General features: G+C 44.2%; 1 pseudogene; it reads right to left on the bottom strand.

Moving 5' to 3' along the window:
- Positions 1 to 8,133: 8,133 nt before the first annotated feature.
- Positions 8,134 to 17,359, bottom strand: LOC129084437 (chromodomain Y-like protein; annotated as a pseudogene).
- Between the last annotated feature and the right edge of the window lie 4,500 nt (positions 17,360 to 21,859).

Below are 21,859 nucleotides of genomic sequence, written 5' to 3'. Positions count from 1 at the left end.
GTTAAAAGTTTCCTTGATCTCTCAGCCATTCCCTTAACAAAGGAGGGTCCCAGCCCTTCTGACCTGAAAATCTCTAACGTGTCCTAGGGGCATGAATCAGACTCCCCTAATCTTGAAGTTCTCCCAGGGGGTCAGGGTCCCAGGCCCCCACCCCTCCACATACTCTACTGCTCCCAGGGGCATGTGCCCGATTAGGTGAAATCTAACCCACCCAGGATGGGGGTGTGGGCTCTCCAAGTGTTGCTCACACCAAGTGAGGGTGGGTCTGAACCTGAGCACCACACCCCCCCACAATTCCCTCCCTTTAACTCCCAAAGTAGGTGCTGGGTCCTCTCACCTGGGACCTACTTCCCCTGTAGGGATGGACTGATGATGTTGCGTATTGCAGACAAAGTGAAAACAAAACAAAAAAAAACACCAACAAGTATCTTTTACTGTAAAGATGTAAAAATGTAAAATGACCTTTACAACTAAATATTTTTATATTAATAAACATTTAAACATGCTCAGTTTTAATTTTGATTATTGCAAAGATCAATAGGCATAACCCATATAAACAAAAGCTCTTTGAGGTCCTCAGTAATGTTTAAGGAGGCAAAGGGGACCCTATAGTTGGAGGACTATTGCTTTATGCTAAAGTGGGGAAGGGTCCTACTAACCACTGTGACGAACTGATGCATGACCCAGCATTAGCATCCTTTTCTAGGTTATTCTCCAGCTCCAGGCTTCATTAGGAAAGTCCCTGAAATATGGGACATTACTTCAAAGGTCAGCTGAGCAGGCTGAGCATGCTCACAGGCAACTCTGCCTTCTAATGATGGCACACGCCCTGGCCCTTTTCCTGCTCTCCCTCCTAATGTTGAAGCCAGCAGACCTTGGTCTCATTCTCAGCTTTGCTTTTAGCAGCAAAGGGACCCTAGACAAGTATCCTGATTCCCTGTTCTCCATAAAGTAAATAATAATGCCTGTCTTTTTGTAATGAGATTGTTTTGAGGCGTAAACAAAGTCATGGAGACAGATTTGTAAAGTGCTCCCAAGTGTGAGGATCAGTTTCCAATGAATTCCCAAAGACACTTACGGCCATTCATTTAGTAACTATTTATCAAAAATGTGGTGCAGTGCAAGCCCTGAATGCAAAAACAATAATGCACAGTTATGGCCAGCATGGAGCTTTCAGTCTAACGAGAACCCTTCACTTACGAGTCTGTGATGTGGTAGGAGATCTTTGAAATCTTAAAGGCTACTGCCCTCCAATCACCCACTCATGCTTCTTCCTACCTCGTGACCCCATCTCCCCACCCCCGAGATATCTACAGGGTGTTGCATCTGTGCCTCAGCAAATGGATGATACAGAGGAATTAGAGAAAAAGGTTTTGAGTATTTTGCTAAAAGCCTGTATTTGAGAAGATTAAAGGTGTATAAATTACAAAGTGAGACATGGTAAAGCTTCCTTCCTCCCTCCTCTAACACAAGAAATGGGGCTTTGTGGGCACCCCAAAAGGGAGAGGTAAATGGGGCCTCTGGGGCCCAAGATGAAAGGTCTCAGCCTAGAGAAACTCAGTAGAGAGGAGCCTGCAGAACCAGTATTCCTAGAACCACCTGGCCTCATTCCAGCCGTCATCATTCAACGTCAGGACCTGGGGGTTTCCTATGTGCTTGGCATTTACTTGCAGCCTGTTTTCCTTCCATACCTCTGAGCAGCACAGATTGCCCGTGCTGGGGAACTCTGCTGTTTGTCTTTGGCATTTGACCTTCTCATCAGCAACCAGCAGGTTTTACAATGTTAATCAGCAAAAGTGGCACCATGTGTGCACTCTGGATTTTGCTCAATCACATCCTGACTCATCTGGCATAGACAACCTTTTTAATGGCCTAAGGCTCTGAGTCATTGAGGGGCAGGCGGACAAGTTTCACAGGCTTGTGCTTGCGTGATACCAAGCAGAACCAGTCTGAGATCTCCCCCTGTTACCAGTGAAGAGAAACAGGCAGGGAGCCGCAAGGCTACAGAGGAAGTGACTCCTTCCACCAGGTCTTCCTGGGCAGGAAGGGAATGGGAGGGCTTCACAGAAGAGGTGACATTGGAACTGGACGTGAATGCTGAGCCTCTGAACCAGCCTCCAGTCATTGCCACAGAACTCAGTCTGCCCTCTCCAGGAAGAAGAGGCTGTTGCTTGGGACAGAGGAGCATATGGAGAAGGCACCACTTGGAACTGGAAGTTGGCGAGACGTCCAGTAGACTCCAACTCTCCCCCAGAAAATGTGTGGGCTTTTTTAAAGCATAGAGATTTCTGTGTTCACATACCTATCCACCAACAAATATTGATTGATACTCCCTGCTCTAGGTTCAAGGATGGGTAAGGGGCTACTCAGCAGTATAAGAGCCACAGTTGATTTATTGGGTCATCTCTCTCTCTCGCTCTGTCATCTATAATCGGGCCCAGTGCTAAGCATTTACCTTTACTTGGTATTTTAATACTCAGTTTTCTTGAAGCTAAAGTTCCTACAGCTGGTTAAATGGTAGAAACAAGATTTGAACCCATATTTATATTTTTCCTGAACTTCTATGTTGAACAGCGTGGAATTTAGTTGGATAGTTAGGGAAAAAATGCTTAAAACGGTAAATAATACAAGAGGAAAACTCACATTTTGGTGGAAGTGTCCTTCCCATAGACATCTGTGCTGGTCCCTGTTGGCAAATCCTGTATGCCAAACCTGTCCACTTTGGTAAATTCCCACTCTGCCATCTGACCCATCTCTGACATGGACTGAGCGCTAGACTGACACTAATTACAAGGTCTTGATGGTAAGAAAGCTGGTTCCTGGAGTCATGTTTCCTGCAGTTAGAGAACATGGTAGGTAGAGTTGCTAACTGTCCCCCACCACCCACTTGCTCTTCTGCAGCAGCAACAGAATCTGTGGTTTTTTTTAGCTGGGTAAATAGATGCCCAGAATAAAGACTGTATTTCCTACCTACTTTGTAGCTGCATGTGGTCATGTGACTAGGTTCTGGCCCATGGGATTTGAGTGAAAGTGGCATGGGCAGCTTTTGGCTCCAGCCCTTAAAGAGAAAAGGTGTGACTCCCCTCCCTGCCCACCCCGCTTCCACTGGCAGGCACGAGGATATTGTGATTTGCTGTTTCGGACCTTGCAAGTGAAGTGACATCTTAGGGAGGGCAAGACAAGTGACTCTGGAACAGCGCCAGCATACCACCTCCATGTTTTATGTGGGAGAAGAAAACATTGAACAAATTGTCACTTAAATTCATAATTTGTGTAAGTACAAATCAGAATCAATAAAATGAAGGAAATGTAGAATTTTTCCTGAGAGGATCAAATTGCGGGGGAAGGGGGGGTACAAATTTATAATTGTTGGTCAAGGAAATCTCTGTCTTAGTCATTTCAGGCTACTACAATAACCAAATACCATAGACTGGGTAGCTTAAACAGCAAGCATTTCTCACAATTCTGGAGGCTGGAAGTCCAAGATGAAGTTGCTGGCGTGCAGATGGCTGCTGTGCTGTTATGCCTTCATGTGGCAGAGGGAGAGAGGGCTCTGGTCTTTTTCCTCCTCTTATAGGGGCATCAGTCCTGTCCTGCCGTGAGTCCCATTCTCGTGACCTCTCAACTTATTTCCCTCCCAAAGGCCCCACCTCCAAATATTATCACTTTGTGAGTTGGGGCTTCAAGGTAAGGATTTTTTTGAGGCGGGAGGACACAAACATTTACTCTGAACAGCTTCTCTGAGAAAGGGATATTTATGCTAAGACCGATGCACAGGGAGGATTTGGTCAGGGGAAAAGAAGAGGAACAAAGAAAGAGCATCTACGACGATTCTGAGACCACAGAATTTGGCCACTCCTGGAACCCAGAGAAGGGCCGGGAGCAGAGCCCCTCTATAATGAATCTTCAATCAGTTCTCAATTTCACAGTCTTCCCCGCTACTGATGAGCGACGTAGCTTGGCACCTCAGAACTCAGACTTGAGGGGGCACAACTAATTCTAGTCCAGATACCTTTCAAGGGGATGGCCCAGGTTCCTCGAGAGACCTGGAGGACAGATGTGAACTCTTCTTCCAGAGAGGCGTCCCAGAGTTAAGCCAGAGAAGTTGAATCTATGGTTGGAGCCCAGGAGTGAGTGTGGGTCCAGGAGGGAAAGGAAGCTGGGGGTCGGAGTGCGAGAGACCCGGGGAATGGATCGAAGCAGGGGCAGGGGGTGAAGGACCAGGCAGCTGTGCAAGCTGAGGCTCTGAGGTTTAGACAGAGCCGGGTGGATGCCCAGAGCTGCTTTGTACCGGGGGCATGATGTGTGAGCAGGGTGTGGCTTCCCTGCCACCTCTAAATGATGCCAGGGGCAGTGGCAAATGCTCTCAAGGTAAAAGCTCACTGAATCCTGACACACTGAGTGTATGAAGTGGGGCATTATCTCCATTTTACAGATGAGAAGACTGAGACTCAGAGAGGGGAAGAAAATTGTCCGAAGTCACCAATCGGGTAATGCTGGCCTGGGGTAGGGGTTAGACCCAGAGCTTGTCTGACCTCCTCCCAAGGCCATTTGGGGGGAACACAGCATATTGAACCAGTCCAGAAGACCACCTGCGCAGGGCGTTGCGAACTCTTGGCTTAGAAACCAAAGACAGCCCGCAGCTGTGTTTGGTTTGGCTGGTCAGCAGTTTAAAAACAAACAACTGAATTTGAATGCCTGTAGACATAGAACGGATTTTGTCAGTTGTCATAATCTCCCCGACTTATTCTCTCATTTGTTCCCTGCCTGGCCCCAAAGGCCTGGAAGGGTCCATGCGGCCTCCCTTGCAGAAAGGCCCTTGTTTAGCGCCAGAACTCAGTCGAGGAAGCTTTCCCGAGCCCCTCTTCCAGTTACTCCGGGAATCTGTCAGAGACTTGGCGCCTGAGTATTTATCTAATATCTTAGATAACTGGATTCCAACACGTCCACGACACAAATCTTTCTCCTACAAGAAGGGCAACACGTGCAGGCAAGGGCCCTGCTTGGTGGAGGGGCCGTCGTGCGCGTACTGGAGAAAGACGGAGCGGGCGGAGTCTTCTCCGGGAATTCTTCAGGAACAGGCGGCAGGTGCGTGCTGCAGAGCCGGAACCTAGCAGGCGGGCTACGAGGGCACTAGCGGTACAAAGTCCCGGGGAGCTGGCTGTCTTAAGAATTCCTCTGTGTCTTCTCCTGGCATCTTGCCAAGCTTGCTGGCTCTGTGGGAGCCAAGCACGTGATTTTGACCCTTCGAGTCCCCATTGTGTAACGGATCTGTCTGGTCTGGAGCTGAACCAGACGCACCATCAGACGGACCCGAGTTTCCACTGCAAAGCGCGGGCTTCTGCATCCCTGCAGTCTGTTGAGGCGCAATTTGTGGACCCCGTCTTTGTCATTTAGAGTAGCAACATGGGACAGTTTAAAGGACTGGGAGTTCCTTTGGTTGCAAGTTGCCGGGGGCAAGGGAAGTCATTTCCCTGAACTCAAAATAGCCATCTGTTAATGACTATTTTTAGATGAAAGCAACTACATTTTTTCAAAAACCAAGATAAATTTACGTTGTCCACAGTTATGTCTATGGAAAAGCTATAATCGAGGGCTTTCTGTTCCGTGAATGCCTTGAAAATTAAAGTTTAGCAAAAAAGATGGGGCTGCGGGGGGTGGGGATACCATCGAGAAGAAAGACAGCACTTCCCTCTGTTGACTTGAGCTCGCAGTGCAGGGGAAAGCCCTCATCCTTAACCCCAGCCTCTCCCCTGGAGAAGTGATTTATACTCCGATGAAATAGACAGGAAGGGGTGGGGCTCCCGGGCTTATGAAATTTCATTTCATTCAAACAATAACAGCAAAGTGAAACACAATTTGCCTTGGGTCATAGTCCAATTGCCTCTGAGTAAGTAGGTTCCCAACAGGCTATTCTTCAAAATCCCCAACCTGCTTCCTTGTGCCTGTTTTGAATTTCCTCTTCTCTAACTTATATTTATATCCTGCCTGTTACAAGCTGGCAAGAACAATCACTAGCATTATCTGTTTCCTTTCAGATCCTGGTATAATTCACTTACCTTCTTCCCACGGCTTTTTTTCCTTGCTATCAAACCAGACTGTCCTATAAGGATGACGGCAGGAGAGAGGTTGAACATTTGGACTTTATTTAAAAAACACAGACAAAAATAGGGTGATCCGATCCTGAGTAGGGGAAGGCTTGTAGTAAATTTACTCATTAATTTGTTCATTCCATCAGGAAGATACTGAGAGGCTACTATGTATCGGCCACATGAAGGCAGTTGCAGTGAAATGAAGAACAAGATGTGGTCTCTTTCCCTCAAGAAACTCACAGTCTAGTAGACAACACAAACACCCCAGGTAGCTGGAAGCTAGGGCAGTGTGAATAAACTGAGCTATTGTTGTTGAAAAGCACATTTTCAGGTTTTAGGCCAAAGAAAGAGGAAAGGATGATTTCTGTTGATTTGGTCTATTGAAACTGCCAAGGCATTCTCATTACTAAGAATATTGGGTTTTGTTGTTTTTTCACTACTCATCTTTACTGCATATACACATAAATACAACCTATTTTAAAATGGGCTTTACAATACATAGTTTTATCGCCTGGTTTACAACTTAAATACATTGGAAACATTTTCACAATAGTTAAAATAACCACCTGGCATGGAAAAATCATACCTGATTAAGCACTCTTGTTGGGGATACTTATTTATTTATAAATATTTTACTTTTGGAGAGAGGGGAAGGGAGGGAGAGAGAGAGGGAGAGAAGCATTGATGTGCAAGAGAAACATTGATCAGTTGCCTCTCAAACACGCCCCACTGGGGACCTGGCCTGCAACCCAGGAATGTGCCATGACCAGGAATTGAACCGGTGACCTTTCTGTTTGCAGGGTGACTCTTGACCCACTGAGCTACACCAGGCAGGGCTGTTGGGGAAATTTAGATACACTTCTTTTCAAGGAAACTTTATTCTCTTTACTAAATCTTGAGAAAAAAGGGGTGTCCTTGTCTTCTGTAGTTTTCTATAGAAACTTGCCCTTTGACTTAGCTTTCTAACTTGCTTCTCTGTGCCCACCGAATCATCGGCCAAGTAATCCATTTTGTTGCTTCCGCTCTCTCCAGTTTGCGTCCTCTCTCTACCTGGTCTCCCTGGCCACAGGAACCTTTCATTCCTCCAGCGTCCGCATCCCATCCTTCACCTCTGGTATTTGCCCTTTCCCCTCTCATTGGCTCCCCTTATAGAGGCTTCCATTCTGTTTCTAGTTACTGTCTTAATTGATTGGGATCAACTCTACCTACGCAAAGCTTTATCTTCAGTTTCACAATAGATGAGCTTTTAATAATGTGAAGGTAGAATTCAATTGTTTAAAGGAAAAAATTAAGAAGCAGCTCTTCGTAGAGTTACGTGTATCAAGAGACTAAGTAGGACTTAGGCACAATGTAGATATGGCTGAGTTGTTCTTTTTTTAAAGTAGTTTTTTGGAGAGGGTGGGGCAGAGGTGAGTAGTTGGTTCAGGCACTACTCACTTATTGTGCTTTGCTTTACTGTGCTTCACAGATACTGCGTTATTTTACAAATTGAGGGTAGTACCTTTCACCTGCAGAAAGATTATGACTGACTCGCCAACAGCTCAAATGATGGTTAGCATTTTTTAGAAATAAAATATTTTTAATTAAGGTACATACATTGTTTTAGACATGAGACTATTGCACATGTAATAGACTACAGTATAGTGTAAACATAACTTTTGTATGCACTAGGAAACCAAAAAATATGTATGACTCACTTTATTGCAGTATTCGCTTTATTGCAGGGGCCTGGAACCAAACCCGCAATATCTCTGAGGTGTGTCTGTAGGGTAAGGAATGTCAGGGACCATTATGGAAATCTATTCGCTACTTCAAGGCAACTAACAAATGATCATCTCTTGGGATGTTGGAGTGACAGGCTTTACGGGCCATGTAGGTTGCATGACAAATGTTGCATGCAAATGTTGAGTAATATTAACTTTGTGTAACAAGGCAGGTGCCAGCCAGCATAAGAGCGGTACATGCAGGTGGTGTTAATTCAGGCCATCTGTGTCATGTGGCCATGATAACCCGGTAGAAATGTCTGAGGGAAGCATCGCCGCTAGCCGTGCCAGGAGTTACACCTGGAACCCTTCCGGAGCAGCCAGGAGTCATGGAGCACAGACCCACAGTATTTTTTATGCCTGTCGTGCTCACAGTCCTGCGATAGAAGGAGGGGGGCAGGCACAGAAGGGCTCCCATATGCAGGCTCCCCTGTCCAGAGAGCAGGTGTTGAGCTCCTTACTGTCCTCGATGGGTGGCACACACTTGAAAGGCTGATGACGAAGTGTAGGCTCCATTGGGACCAGTGGCTGTCATCCCTGAGGGCCAGGTCTCCCCTGGAAGAGGAGCACTCGATCTCCGCGCGCGGCCCGTAGCTCCCGCCCTGTGCGGGGACAGGCAGGCAGGCAGGGCTGGGGAATCTGCTGAGGAGGGTGGGGCTTCTCGTCCCACCAATACTGTATTGTTAAAGAACAGGATGTCAACCGACTAAATTTAAGGATCTAATTGACTGTATTGAACAGTTCATGAATTGGGCAGCATCCCATCTAGTAGGTGGAGAGTTGCTCTGAGGAGCTGTACAAAATAAAAGGTGGTTATAGGCAGAAACTGGGTGGGACGAGAAAAGTTATTAGCAAAAGGAAAAAGAAAAAAATGATTTTTCCAGGCAGGGACACTTTTTTTTCCCTTTTTTCTTTTTTTTTAATGAAGGGCAGCAGAGCACTTACCTAATGATGTTGATCAGGAAAATTTCAGGCTGATTGATTTAAAATTCCACTCCTGAGAGGGGCTGAAACTGGAATCAGGTTGAGGATTAAGTTGTGCTGGGACTTAGCATGAGTTACTCCATTTTGGGCCTGTTGTTGTTTCTTTTTTTCTTTTTTTAAGATTTTATTTATTTTCAGAGAGAGGAGAAAGGAGGGAGAAAGAGGAGAGAAATATCAATCTGTGGTTGCCTCTTGCACGCCCCCTACTCGGGGCCTTGCCTCCAACCCAGGCACGTGCCCTGACAGGGAACTGAACTGGTGAGCCTTTGGTTCACAGGCTGGCGCTCAATCCACTGAGCCACACCAGCCAGGGTCTGTTGTAGTTTCTTAACCGTATTAAGGGTTCCCCAAAGGCAAAGCAAGGCTTTTGGTGGACAATCCCGAGTTGCCCAAAGATAAACAGTGCCTTCAGCTTTAGCTCTGGGGATGTGGCTCATTTAACTAACACTAGGAAGAAGGGAGAGGAGTAAAAAGCACAGTAGAGTGAGAAAGTGAGCGCAAGGGGAGAAGCTTAGGCTCACCAGCTATTAGAAGGACCCTCTCTGTCATGTGTTCTGTGCACATTACAGTGGAGGCTTTGGAATCGCTTACTTGGGAGATGTTCAAGGAGAGGGGCTGGCCAGCGATGCAGATGCATCGAGTCCTGAAGGCAGGGAATCAGGGGTGGCAAATTCACAACAACCATCCTACTATTTCCCTGACCAGCACCCATGACAAACAGCAGCAGCTAATCAGACCGCCTGATCGCAACCAGCATTCCTCCTCGGAATCAGAGACAGAAATGACCATTTTCTCAATTCTCCTAAGAATGCCACCTAACTAGTCCCACCGTAGGTGCTCAAAAGAGAAGTTATTCTGTTATAATCTCAGCCTTAGGGCATTGGGGCTTAGTTCCCTGAGGAACCCCAAATGCAATCTGACAGTCATTCTCAACGGATAACAGTAGACAGCAGCCATCTATCCCAGGAGGCTGCTGAGGAAACTGAAGTTTATTTGCCACCCAGGACCACTTGGCAACCTGAGGAGAAACGAGGAAAGGCTCCAAAATGAGGGAAAAATAAGTTTTCTACTAGAGAGCCGCTTTTGGCACAGCCCTCAGGTGGAACAGGAAGACACAAGAAGGAAGTGGGAATCGTAATAATTTTCCCCTATAACGCTGCCCTCTTCCCTAGATTTTTAGATACTGTGGAAGGCAGAATTCTAAGATGGTCCCCAAGATTCCTTGTACAAGGCAGAGCCCTTCCCCTGGAGAATGGGCGGGACTCGAGAGTACGATTTGATTTTACTCCGGGATTGGGTTACCACATTATGTGGCAAAGGTGAAAGGATTTGGGAGAGGTTCCTAATTTGTTAACTGGTCTAGCAAGACAAGGTCCTCCTCAGACGGAGAGAACCTAAGTGGCCCAGGTCAGAATCTTCTTTAATGAGCAGAGGGTGAGAAATAAATAAGAGCACTCGTATTTCAATCATTATTTACCCTCTCATCACACAGCCAAGAAAAAACCTGTAACTAAAACTAATTTTGAAATGACAGTCACTCCAAGTAGACGCCATGAAGAGCAGGAACTGTGTTTATGTGCTGCAACCAGACTTCGTCTGCGTTTTCTGAGGGCAACACCTGTCCAATGATCTGGTGACGTGAACTAGACAGACCGTGGAAGACAGGCCTAGCGACAGGTTTATTCCAGGCCAGCAACTCCAAGGTTGAATGGCAGGGACTGTCCCTCAACAAAGAGGCCCTTCCTCAAGAGGGCGCCATCATGGGAACAGTGCCTGAGGATCTGCAACACCTTTAACAGAGCCCCTACTACCGGAGCCACGGCTCACTGAGCTGAGGCCGCTTAGTTCAGCAATCCCCTCCATACCAACTGGAGCTAAGGATCCAGAAACATCCCGAATCACAGCAGCATTGCCGAAACAGATTTCACAGAGTCGATCCACTTGCAGAAATCGATGCTCTAGGTGGTAGCTACCGTGTATGGTAGCTTGTCTGTGTTAGGCAGTTTGCACGCATTTCCTTTCGTTTCTTCCTCCATCCACCCTGTGAAGTAGGTATTGTTATGCTCATTATACAGGTGAGGGAACTAAGCCATGGAAAAATTAAATGACTTGCCCAAACTCGCCTTACTCTTAAGTCATGGAGCAAGGATTTGAACCCAGGTCTCTCTGACTGTCAACCTGAACCTGTTATAGATATTGGTGGGTGTGTTCAGAGTTCTCCACCTTCAAGATTTGACCACTGGGCAAAGGCCCCACTACAGTAAATCTGACACCTGTTAAAGTCCTATGGGCTTGCCCCTCTGCCTTATAGCTTAAGAAAGCTGGTCTCCAAGGACTTTATTTTGTGGAAAAGTCCCAATCAGTTATTTTTCACAGTATCAAAGCAATGTAGTAAAGTTTGCATGCTTTATGTAAACAGGGAAACAAAACAGAGCTTTATAAAGAAAAAAACTATCTTTTTCTACTTCATATTTTATTCAGTCCCCTGAGAGAACTAATGTTAATGGCCTGATACAGGTCTTTCTGTGTCTTTCTCCTTCCTCATCCATCTAAAAGCATAGACACGTGCAGATTCAGCGTTTTGTTTGTTCACTGAGAATGGAATAGAATGACATCACAGTATTTTTCTGAAGAATTACGTATCTATCATCGTACCTACATATCAGTAAATATAAACGTAAACTTTTGCCCCATATCTGCTTCCCTATTATACCTACATCACCATCCCCCCCAACACACACATACATACAGAAAATCCAGGTTTACCCTCATTGAGATTCCTTCCATACTTTTCTCCATTTTTAAATGAATCATATATCAATATGTGAAAAAATACACATACACACAAAGGTTTTTGTCATTGTCTATTTTACAGAAATGAGCTGAATTATACACATGTCTCTACATATGGCTTTTCTCAGAAATATCTCAAGGACACCTTTCCAAGTCTACTGATATGTAACCTATTTCTTCAAGTGTCTGCATAGCGTGGCGCAACCATGCCAAAACTTACTCAACCATTCCAACAGCGATGGGCACGTTTGTTTCTATTTTAATCCCTATAAACATCACTAAAATAAACTGCTGCATTTAATATTCTTGTATGTATGGGGTTATATGTTTGTTCTTTTCCAAGTTAAAATGGATTTCTGTGTAACGGGAGCCAAACACTTTTGTTATTGAAGATAGGTTATACAATCTGGCATTACTAGCAATAGAATATAAATTATGTGACTCAGTTATAACAACAAAAACCCACCAGTGCTTTTGCTAAACTAAATGCGAGAAAAACAAATGCTATTGATTAGCCATATAATCATTCATAAATTACATATGTCTTTATTATTTATCCCAACATCATCAACCTCTCAATAGAATACTTAATATTTGCAATAATAATTAGACTTGGAGGTCTTTGATATTTTGCCACTTTTTAGTCACACCAGATATGTCACTTTTCACGTATCTCTTGTCCTTTTGTCATAAAGATGTATTTATTAAGGTAGGAGGAGACAGCAGGATATTTAATATTGCCTTGGCTTGTTTTGTAACTTTAATTATTTGGACATCTGGTATGTGGGTCTCCACTTGTTCTCTTGCTCTGGCCCGCAATGATCATGAGGGGCTGATCCACTTTGGGCGCCAGACCATGTTCATCCATGAATTTTTTTCCTTCTTTATTCACTCAACACACATTCGCTTAACATTTTCTGCAAGCCAGACATTGTACTAATTTTAATTGTTCAACAAACATTGGAGTGCTGAGGACCAGACACTCAAAAGGTGCTCATGAAATTCTGATCCAATTGTAATTGGAAAGAGTTTGGTCCAATGAAAAAAAAGATTAAAAAAACAGAAATCAAACATTTTGGTTAGGGTTTAATGAAGGCTGGCGCACAGCGCAGTGAGCACGCAGAGGAGAGGATGCCTTGGTCTGGGGAAGCGCCTTCATAGAGGAGCAAGCAACAGGTTAGGTAGCACTTACTGGCTGAGTTTGGCTGAGTGCTCACACTGGGTCAAAATTTATATGTATTCTACATATAAATACATATTTTCAATACACTATGTATATGTAATATATTTGGGCTATAACTTATAAAATATAATTTATACATAATTAGGGTCTAATGTTATATAATAGATATAAGCATGTAATATATAAGTTGATAATAAATATATACACAATCTATCCTATACATAGATTTGGGAGCATAAAAAAATAATAAGCAGAAGATAAAACATTTGCCCTTAGAGTCTTATCATTTGATTAAAATGTTGATGAGGCCTGTGGAGAAAGACAGGGATTGGAGGCAGTGAAGGCAGGATAGGACCGCAGAAATCAACAGCTGGAGAAAGCGACACTCACTGCTGGGCTTCAGACCTGTTGATTGATTATGGTAGGAGCCTGAATCTCTTGGATGAGAAGCAAGGCTTCTGTCCATGCTGACAAAATGCAGCTGAGGCCCAGGCACTTAGTTGATGAACTTGGCCTTAGTTGCTTGTTCCAGCCGTTGAGATGATTCACCCCCAAGCAAACCTCAGCAGAGCAAACAGCCTCGCGTCACCCTGTTGCCTCCTGCTGTTCTGGCCAAGGCTTTCCAACGCTCCGTCCGACCCTGCTGGCGGTTTGAGAGGCTGCCAGGATACACAGGGAAGAGCGTTTGCCTCTGGGTGTTTTCCTGATCCCACTACCTCAATCCAGAATATTCTCCAAAGCTGTTATTGCCCATAGCACCTAACTCTCTCACACCCCCACTGTTCAGTGATCTCACCTGCCCAAGATGACAGCCACGATTACCAGGAAAAGGCCTGCTCTGCTGATGAGCAAACAACAAAGGGGAAAACAGAAGCTCTGGCTAATTCTCCTATCCAGAGGTGACTTTTCTACACCCCTCCCTGGAAGAATTATACTCCCTCACCTGAGTAGTCAGAATGAAACAAACTGTGAAAATCATAAGAGACTGAACCCCCTTAACCCACTAGTCGAGTAGAGCTTTTCAGCTTTGAGTAAAATGATAGAAGACAACTTTAAGTGGATCTAGGTGGGAATCCAAGCTGAATCAATGATGAAAGTTCCAATAGTAAATCTAAGCCAGTAATTGGGTTTCCCTCAAGGGCAATGAGGAATCTCCATTTTCTGGCTTTAATTCTTTTCCTCTTTTTGCACGGACAGCCAAGGAGGATGCTGTTCAACCTACACACAAAAGAAACCAAGAGCAGGCCATCAAAGGAGGCTGAGGGCAGCTGCTCCAATAACAGTGCACGATTCCGCCCGCAGTTTCCAGTCCTGAGTTTTCAAATTCCAAGCCCATTGCCTGAGGGAGACGAGTCTCCGCAGGAGGAAGGTCCTGTAACTGTAAGGCAAACATGAATGGCAATCCTTTCTCTCGTCCTTTTCTGAAGAGACCTGTGGTCATTAACCCAGGTAATCCTGCCCCAGGGAAAAGCAATCCAAGTATTTCAAAGACTGTTGGACATAGGGTTCAAGTTATTATTGATTTCACTTTATAGAAATGTACTTTCAACACATATATGTGGAACATATAAATTTTGCATGATAAATGTTTCTATAAATATGGCCTTATATTTATACATAACTTACTTATAATTATATAAACATTATATAATATATATCCTTTGACATTTATTGAGAGCTTACTGTATGCAAGGCACTGCTCCAAAGTGTGTTAACTCATTTAATCCTCACAACAACCTTATGAGATGAGAATTTAATTACATTTTATAGACGAGGGGACTAGAGTGCTTTGTACAGATGAGGAAACAGGCACAGCAAAGTTGCCGAGCTGCGAACATATGGACAATGGTGAAACTGGGTTTCAAACTCAGGCACTCTGGCCCCAGGAGTCTCCACTCTCTCGGCGTGAAGTAAATCAGCCAAAGGAGAAAGGGCCTTATTCTCCTAGTCCTTTTTCTCCTTATGTCCTTGTCCTTAACGTTTGCTTCCAGCTCGTCGGGGTTTATTTGTGGGTGTGTGTCACAGTATGAAACCCCCAGAGATTTTGGACTTGTCTATTCGTAGCCCCAGGGAATTATTTTATCAACAATAGTGAGACAAACCCACAAGCAAGTGTTCAGCCAAATCTGTGTCTGGGGGAATTTCAGATATTTCCAGGGACTCATATGCCTGCAGGTGTCAGGCCGGTGACCCAAGTGAATGGAACAGCTGGGCGCAGACTGTGGCAAATGGAGTCCTCACACCTGCCTAAAAGGGGCAGCTCCTCAACTCCAGTAGCAGAATGATCCAGTTTAGACAGACCTTCCCATTTTTCCCCCCCAAAATCCAGAAATATAGGTAAAATCTCCCAACTTTTAAACATTAGTGATTTTTTATTAAGAAATTTAACCAGTTTTCACAGCTGAGTATCCTATAAAAACTTTACAAATTGTACAGTGTGTGTGTGTGTGTGTGTGTGTGTGTGTGTGTGTGTGTGTATTTCAAACTACTGAACAAAAAAGTAGGTCCCACAGATGGAAAAATGCTGTGCCAGCCAGCCCAAGGTAAAGGCAGATTTACACACTGTACAGCTCTCCACACAGCTGGGAGGTGGTCACGCCTAAGTATAAACTTCAAAACTGTACAAAAATAAGGTTTTGATTTTATTTCACTCTTCACACATCCAATATGATTGCAAGCTCAGAAACCTAGCTAGTAATAGGCACCTGTAATCCCGAATCAGTCCCCTCTTTATACAGGGCACTCTGGGACACTGGGACCCAGGGTATTGTGTAGCTATGAAAGCAGAGACCAAGAACATTACACATCAAATACAAGGTAGTTCTTTCACCTAAAAAAGGAGTTTCTGCATTTAATAGTGTGTCAATGGATTTTAACTTATTAAATAAAATATATTTTAAGTGAACCTAAAAATTATACTTTATAAGCATGAAAATACTTTTTTGGTGTAATGCATCATATCTGCAAATAGAAAAACAAAAATTGTATATATAAAGTAGTATTTCTTGCCCAGCAACAAGAAGCATTGTAGTTAATTTTTTCAAAAGGGTCAGAGAAACTATTTAACCCCACTAAGACTAACTTATAACTTAGATGTTCATATGTAAGCTCTTTAGTGATTCACTAACACTGCAAAACAAGCTTTCTTCTAGAGAGACAGTGGTTTCTTCATGTTAACTGAGTAAGAACCAGACATATTTTTTAAAAAGGAAAAAGCAATTGATTTTTTTTCCCAGCATAAATCCTAAGTGTACTTTAATCTGGGGTATGTTCATCATTGGATTTTTCATCAGAAATATCCTGAAAAAGAAGCCTTACTTCTGATTCACACTTTTCATCTGAGGTACCTATACCTTCTCAGGAGACAAAAACACATCTCAGACCTTTCTATACCTCTCTTTGGGGCAGGGGAACTGAGGCTGTCTAGTACGTTTTTAGAGTCTGTTCTAGAAGAAAAAAAAAATAAGGAAAACAAACATTATTCCAGGCTTTTCTGCCACTCCAAACAAGCAAGACACACTTCTTTTTTCTATACAGTATAAGGCAAAGATAAGAAAAATTGGAGCTTCCAAGAGCAGTCTAGAGCTCACCATTGAACTTTCATACTTGCATGTATATTAAGTATAAAATAATGATGTTTGGACAAAGAAGCTTGGTAGTTATTTATTTTAAAGCTACAGGATTTAAAAACTCCTTGATAAGAAACAGTGTGGATGTTTCAAGTGCTGCTTCGAAGTATGAGTTAAGGGTGAACTTGTCTCGGGCCATCAGGGTGCATTAGGGCACCTTGGAGCCCCACATGTGCTGCTCACAATTCCAGTGTCATTAGAAGGCATCCTGACAACCAAAACTCATCAGTTGTCCTTGTCCAGTATTTCAGTCTGCAGTCCATCCCTGGGGCAGGGCCCCGGATTTTCTTGAGCACCTCACACTGCCTCTCATTGCCCACTCCAGCTCCACCTTCCTGTTACGGTGCACAGGAGTTTAGAGTCCTCAAGCACAACTGGACTGCATGAGTCACGCTCCTTTGCGCAAGCCACGACTTCTTGAGTGAAACTCCCAAATGAGAACAGGCGGGAGACCAGACCTTTGCCACCCACCTCCTGCGCTGTCCGCTTATGGCCACTGAGCATCGTTTCATTTGCAGATGCTCCTCCCATAATCTTGGGGAACACAACGGTGGAACAGCCATCCGGACTCTGTCTGAAAGTGGTATAGGGTGTTTGAAATCAAGCCTTTTCATTGGTCCACACCACCCTTCACAGAGGCTGTAAGTGTAGCTCTTCCCAGTCCAGGGGCTGAGCCATTTATTGCCATAATAATAGCTTCTTAAACTAAATGCAAGTAGTCATGAAGTTTCCGATAGCTTCCACCATCGTAGCGCTTTCTTCTACTCTGCGGCCAGCAGTTTGTTTCGGCTGGGTCCCTGCGTGTTCTGCGCTTCCTGCTCCCAACGCCGGGAGCTCGGCACCAACAAGGCTCTCACACTCCCTGGCCGGGGGTGGCAGCCCCATGGGGGTGCACGGCGGTGCAGCTGGCTCCATGTATTCGTGATTTTTTTTTTAAATGGCAATATTTTGCAAGCCATACAGAACCTATCCATAGGCCAGCTACGGTTCATGGGCCGCGATTTTGTGACTTGTGACCTGAGTGACGATCAAGAGGAGAGTTCTCACAAATGCTATGATTTGAGTGGCATTGAGAAAGGGACCCACTTCCCTAAATGGAGTATCTCCCCAAGTGTGGCCTGAACTTCCACTATTATTGATTTATCCTCCAAGTTAAAATTGAATTCTCTACATTCATTTAAGAAAAATACGGCAGAAAAAGATAACCTGCTAAAAAACCACCATGATACCGTGAAAAAAGCAATCAGATACTTCAAACCCTCTTGCTAGAAGGCATCATAATTCAATGGAAAAACTACCTGAGGGGGGGTGGACTGAGGGACCCATAGAACCAGGTTCTGCCCTTGGCTATGATTCTTCTGACTCCTCTCAGCAGAGACCTCTCCTGGGCCACCTAGTCCTTAGGCTTTCTCCTTTAGTCCCCCTGACTCCATCACTTTTTATTAAGGTTTTTTTAGTTGTAAGTGACAACAATAAAAACAACAACAAAAAATCCTCAAAGTGGCCTAAGCAAGAAAGAGAGGTAATGTATAGTTTCCAGAAATTGGAAACTGATCTCTGGGGAATGTGGGTTCGATGTGGCAGGATCCAGAACTCCCACACCATCTCTCCATCTCCCAGCTCCCTGCTCCTCTGAGTTGGCTTCATTATTTGGTAGGGTCTCCCACGGAGGTGGGCAAGTGGGTCAGCAACAGCTCCGGTGTAACTTGTACCCACTTAGCAACTCTGCAAAAAGAGGATCCCTCTTTCCCAGTGCCCCCAACGAAATTACCAGAGCAGATCTTCTGGGCTTGGATCATGGGTTCATTCCTAAACCAATCACCACAGTGGGGATAGGGGGTGGTAGACTCTGACTGGCTAAACCTGGGTTACAGGTTACCAGCCGCCTTCCCCAGAAGCCAGGATGTAGGGCCAACCCCTTGTAAAAATTATTGGACTTACAGTCTGATGGGTCTGTGGAAAATGGGGGCAGGGAGGGGTTCAGAGTTTAAAAAAAAATTGAACTGGTACAATAGAAAGTGGAAATGGATGTTGGGCAGGTAAAATTCTACCCCAGATTTCCAGGGAGACCTGGACGGTTACCCAGTTGCCTTGATTTGACTAATAAGGAAGAGCAAATCCAGTGGCAAATGAAGCAACCTAAAAGCTTTTCTTCCCCGTGAAGCCGATCTCATTAGCTTAATTCCTGCTCTGAGTTCAGGCCTCTGCCTCTGGGTTCCTGTGGGGCCATCAGACTCGGGCTGTGCTCCTGAGTCTGCTCTCACAGGGACGAAGTCCTTCCGCCTTCCGCTGGCTGGGCTCCCTCATTTTCTTCAAAGTGCTCCCGTAGTTTTCATTGATACTGTGACAGCACAGCCGGCACCCACGCAAACAGGCAAAGAAAACAGGTTAGAAACACAGCCTCAACCTAATCTTCTCTCCCCGGCATGACTGCTTACTTTCTCCAAAGACTTCTGTGACTGCTCTTGGCTACAGCATAACATCTAGACTTTTAATCATGGCATTTCGAAGACCTGTGATTTTATCTTTCAACATAACTCTTTCTGCGTTGCACCGCAGTCTGATGGCACTAACCTGTCTCTCATTCCCTCCAAGACCCTGAACTTTTTTCCTCCCTTACTTTTGCGGATTCTGTTCTGTTCCTTGCATGCCTTTCCTTTCTTGTTGCCTACTGTTAGAATTCTACGATACTTATCATAGAGGACTTTGGGTTCTTCTTGCTTTCCGATACCCAACAGCACTTCCTTTCTATTAGAATGCTGATCGACTAAGGGAATTCACCATGTCTATGGTCTTGATGGTGTGAGAATTCATAAAGCAAACCTTAACTAAAATTGGGGTCAAGAGGGTTTGTAGGAGGCACTCTCACACTGTACTACTCATCATCAATTACCCCAGACAGGAAGAGAGGGACCTTGTATCTCCAGCAGGAAGATGTTTTCTACTTTATCAACACAGGAGGAGAATGGAAGATTTTCTCCTCATTTGGCAACAGCTCAGCCAATGAGAGACTGTCACAACTCAGTCAATGAAAAGCTACTACAGTTCAAACTTTCAGTTTCCTCCAATAGATTTTGTTTGTATCAACTCCTCCTAATGTCCCCCTTCCCTCTATGAAAAAAAAAAGTTCTCATTTTTCTCCAAACTTGCCTATATTCTTGTTATGACCTACATGTCCTGAACAGCAAATCTCTGCTATTCCCAAATAAATCAATTTTTTCTCCAGTACAGTAACTAGTATATTTTTTTTTTTTTAAGGGAAAGGAATGACTATCTTCTGCTAAAGAAGCCAAAGGTTCTAGATTTTTATACTCCTCAACCTCACTTGGCCAGTGGCTGATCACATGGCCTTCTGTACAGCCTGTCATATATTCTGTCCTGGGACTTTGACAGGTAACAAAAGAATATTATCAGCAGAAACAAGGCCAAACTAGCCTATCTCTTCTGTGTGACCTTTGCTGGAGTTTGTATTCTTTATCCATGGCTCCTTTGATTCTGCCCATTTTCTAGATCTTTCAGCCTCTTGTTAATGCCTTGAGCTCTTGATCTTCTTCCCATACTTTACCCCCTTTTAAAATTATATTTTATTGATTATTTTATTATAGTTGTCTCAATTTTTCCCCCTTTGCCCCCCTCTACCCAGCACCCTCCACTCCCTTAGATAATCCCTACACCATTGTTCATGTCCATGGGTCATGTGTATAACTTCTTTGGCTGCTCCATTTCCTACATCGTACTTTACATTCCCATGGTTATTCTGTAACTACCTATTTGTACTTAATCCCCTTACCTCTTCACCCATTCCCCTACACCCCGCTCCCATTTGGCAACCATCAAAATGCTCTCCCTATCCAAGATTCTCTGTTCTTCTTTATTCGCTTTGTTTTTTAGACTCAGTTGTTGATAAATATGTACTTATTGACACTTACTATCCATAGTTTTGATCTTCTTCTTTTTCTTGAATTAACCACTTTAATATTTCATATATTAATGATTTGGTGATGATGAACTCCTTTAATTTTTTCTTGTCTGGGAAGATCTTTATCTGCCTTTTGATTCTAAATGATAGCTTTGCTCAGTAGAGCAATCTTGGCTATAGGTCTCTGCTTTCCATGACTTTGAATAGTTCTTGCCAATCCCTTCTAGCCTGCAAAGTTTCTTTTCAGAAATCAGCTGACTCTTATGTGAACTCCTCTGTAGGTAACCAACTGCTTTTCTCTTGCTGCTTTTAAGATTCTCTCTTTATCTTTAAACTTTGATGTTTTACTTATGATGTGTGTCTTGGAGTGGGCCTCTTTGCATCCATCATATTTGGGACTCTCTGTGCTTCCTGGACTTGCATGTCTATTTCCTTCACCAAATTAAGGAAATTTTCTTTCATTATTTTTTCAAATAGATTTCCAATTTCTTGCTCTTTCTCTTCTCCTTCTGGCACCCCTATGATGTGAATGTTGGAATACTTGAACTTGTCCTAGAGGCTGCTCACAGTATCCTCAATTTTTTGGATTCTTTTTTTCTTGTTGTTCTGATTGGTGGTGTTTTTCTTCCTTATGTTCCAAATCATTGATTTGATTCTCAGCTTCATCCATTCTGCTGTTGTTTCCTTGTAAATTGTTCTTTATTTCAATTAGCATATCCTTCATTTCTGACTGGGTCTTTTTTATGCTGCTGATGTCCTCACTAAGTTCCTTGAGTATCCTTATAAACAGTATTTTGAACTCTGCTTCTGAAAGACTGCTTACCTCTATTTTGTTTAGCTCTCTTTCTGGAGTTTTGACCTGTTCTTTCATTTGGGACATGTTTCTTTGTGTCCCCATTTTAGCAGCCTCCCTGTGTTTGTTTCTGTGTATTAGGTAGAGCTGCTATGACTCCCTGTCTTGGCAGTGTGGCATAATTTAGTAGGTGTCCTGTAGGGTCCAGTGGCACAGCCTCCTCTATCACCCAAGCTGGGTACTTGAGGTGCATCCCTCATGTGGCCTGAGTACACCCTTCTCTTGTACTTGAGCCTTGATTGCTGTTGGCAGGTCAATAAGGAGAGATTTACCCAGGCCAGTCAGTGACTGGCTGTGACTGTTGACCACCAACCTCCACCCTCTGTGGAGGATCAGCTGTGAAGGAGCAGGGTGGTCATGTTCTGACCTGGTCTGTAGTTATCCACTAAGTGCGCAGGCTCTGGAGTTTTCTGGGTGGTGCAGGCCAAGGTCAGCCCCAATCTGTGTTTTGGCCAGGATCACCCTACATGAGCTATAAAGCAATCTGAGATGGTTACTATTTGTGCTGGGCTTGGAGATTCCCAGGCAAAGCCAAGCTGTGAATTTAGGCTGGCTGCTGCTAGTTCCAGGCCTGGGGCCCCTTAGCAAGAGGTACAGGGACTGGGTATTTCCCGAGGCCAGCTATTGCTTGTTTGATAGGATT

This window comes from Pteronotus mesoamericanus, unplaced genomic scaffold (assembly GCF_021234165.1).
Source record: "Pteronotus mesoamericanus isolate MK-2021 breed Mesoamerican mustached bat unplaced genomic scaffold, CSHL_Meso_final scaffold_174, whole genome shotgun sequence".
Taxonomy (NCBI): Eukaryota; Metazoa; Chordata; class Mammalia; order Chiroptera; family Mormoopidae; genus Pteronotus; species Pteronotus mesoamericanus.
This window is presented reverse-complemented; position numbering and strand designations above follow the sequence as displayed.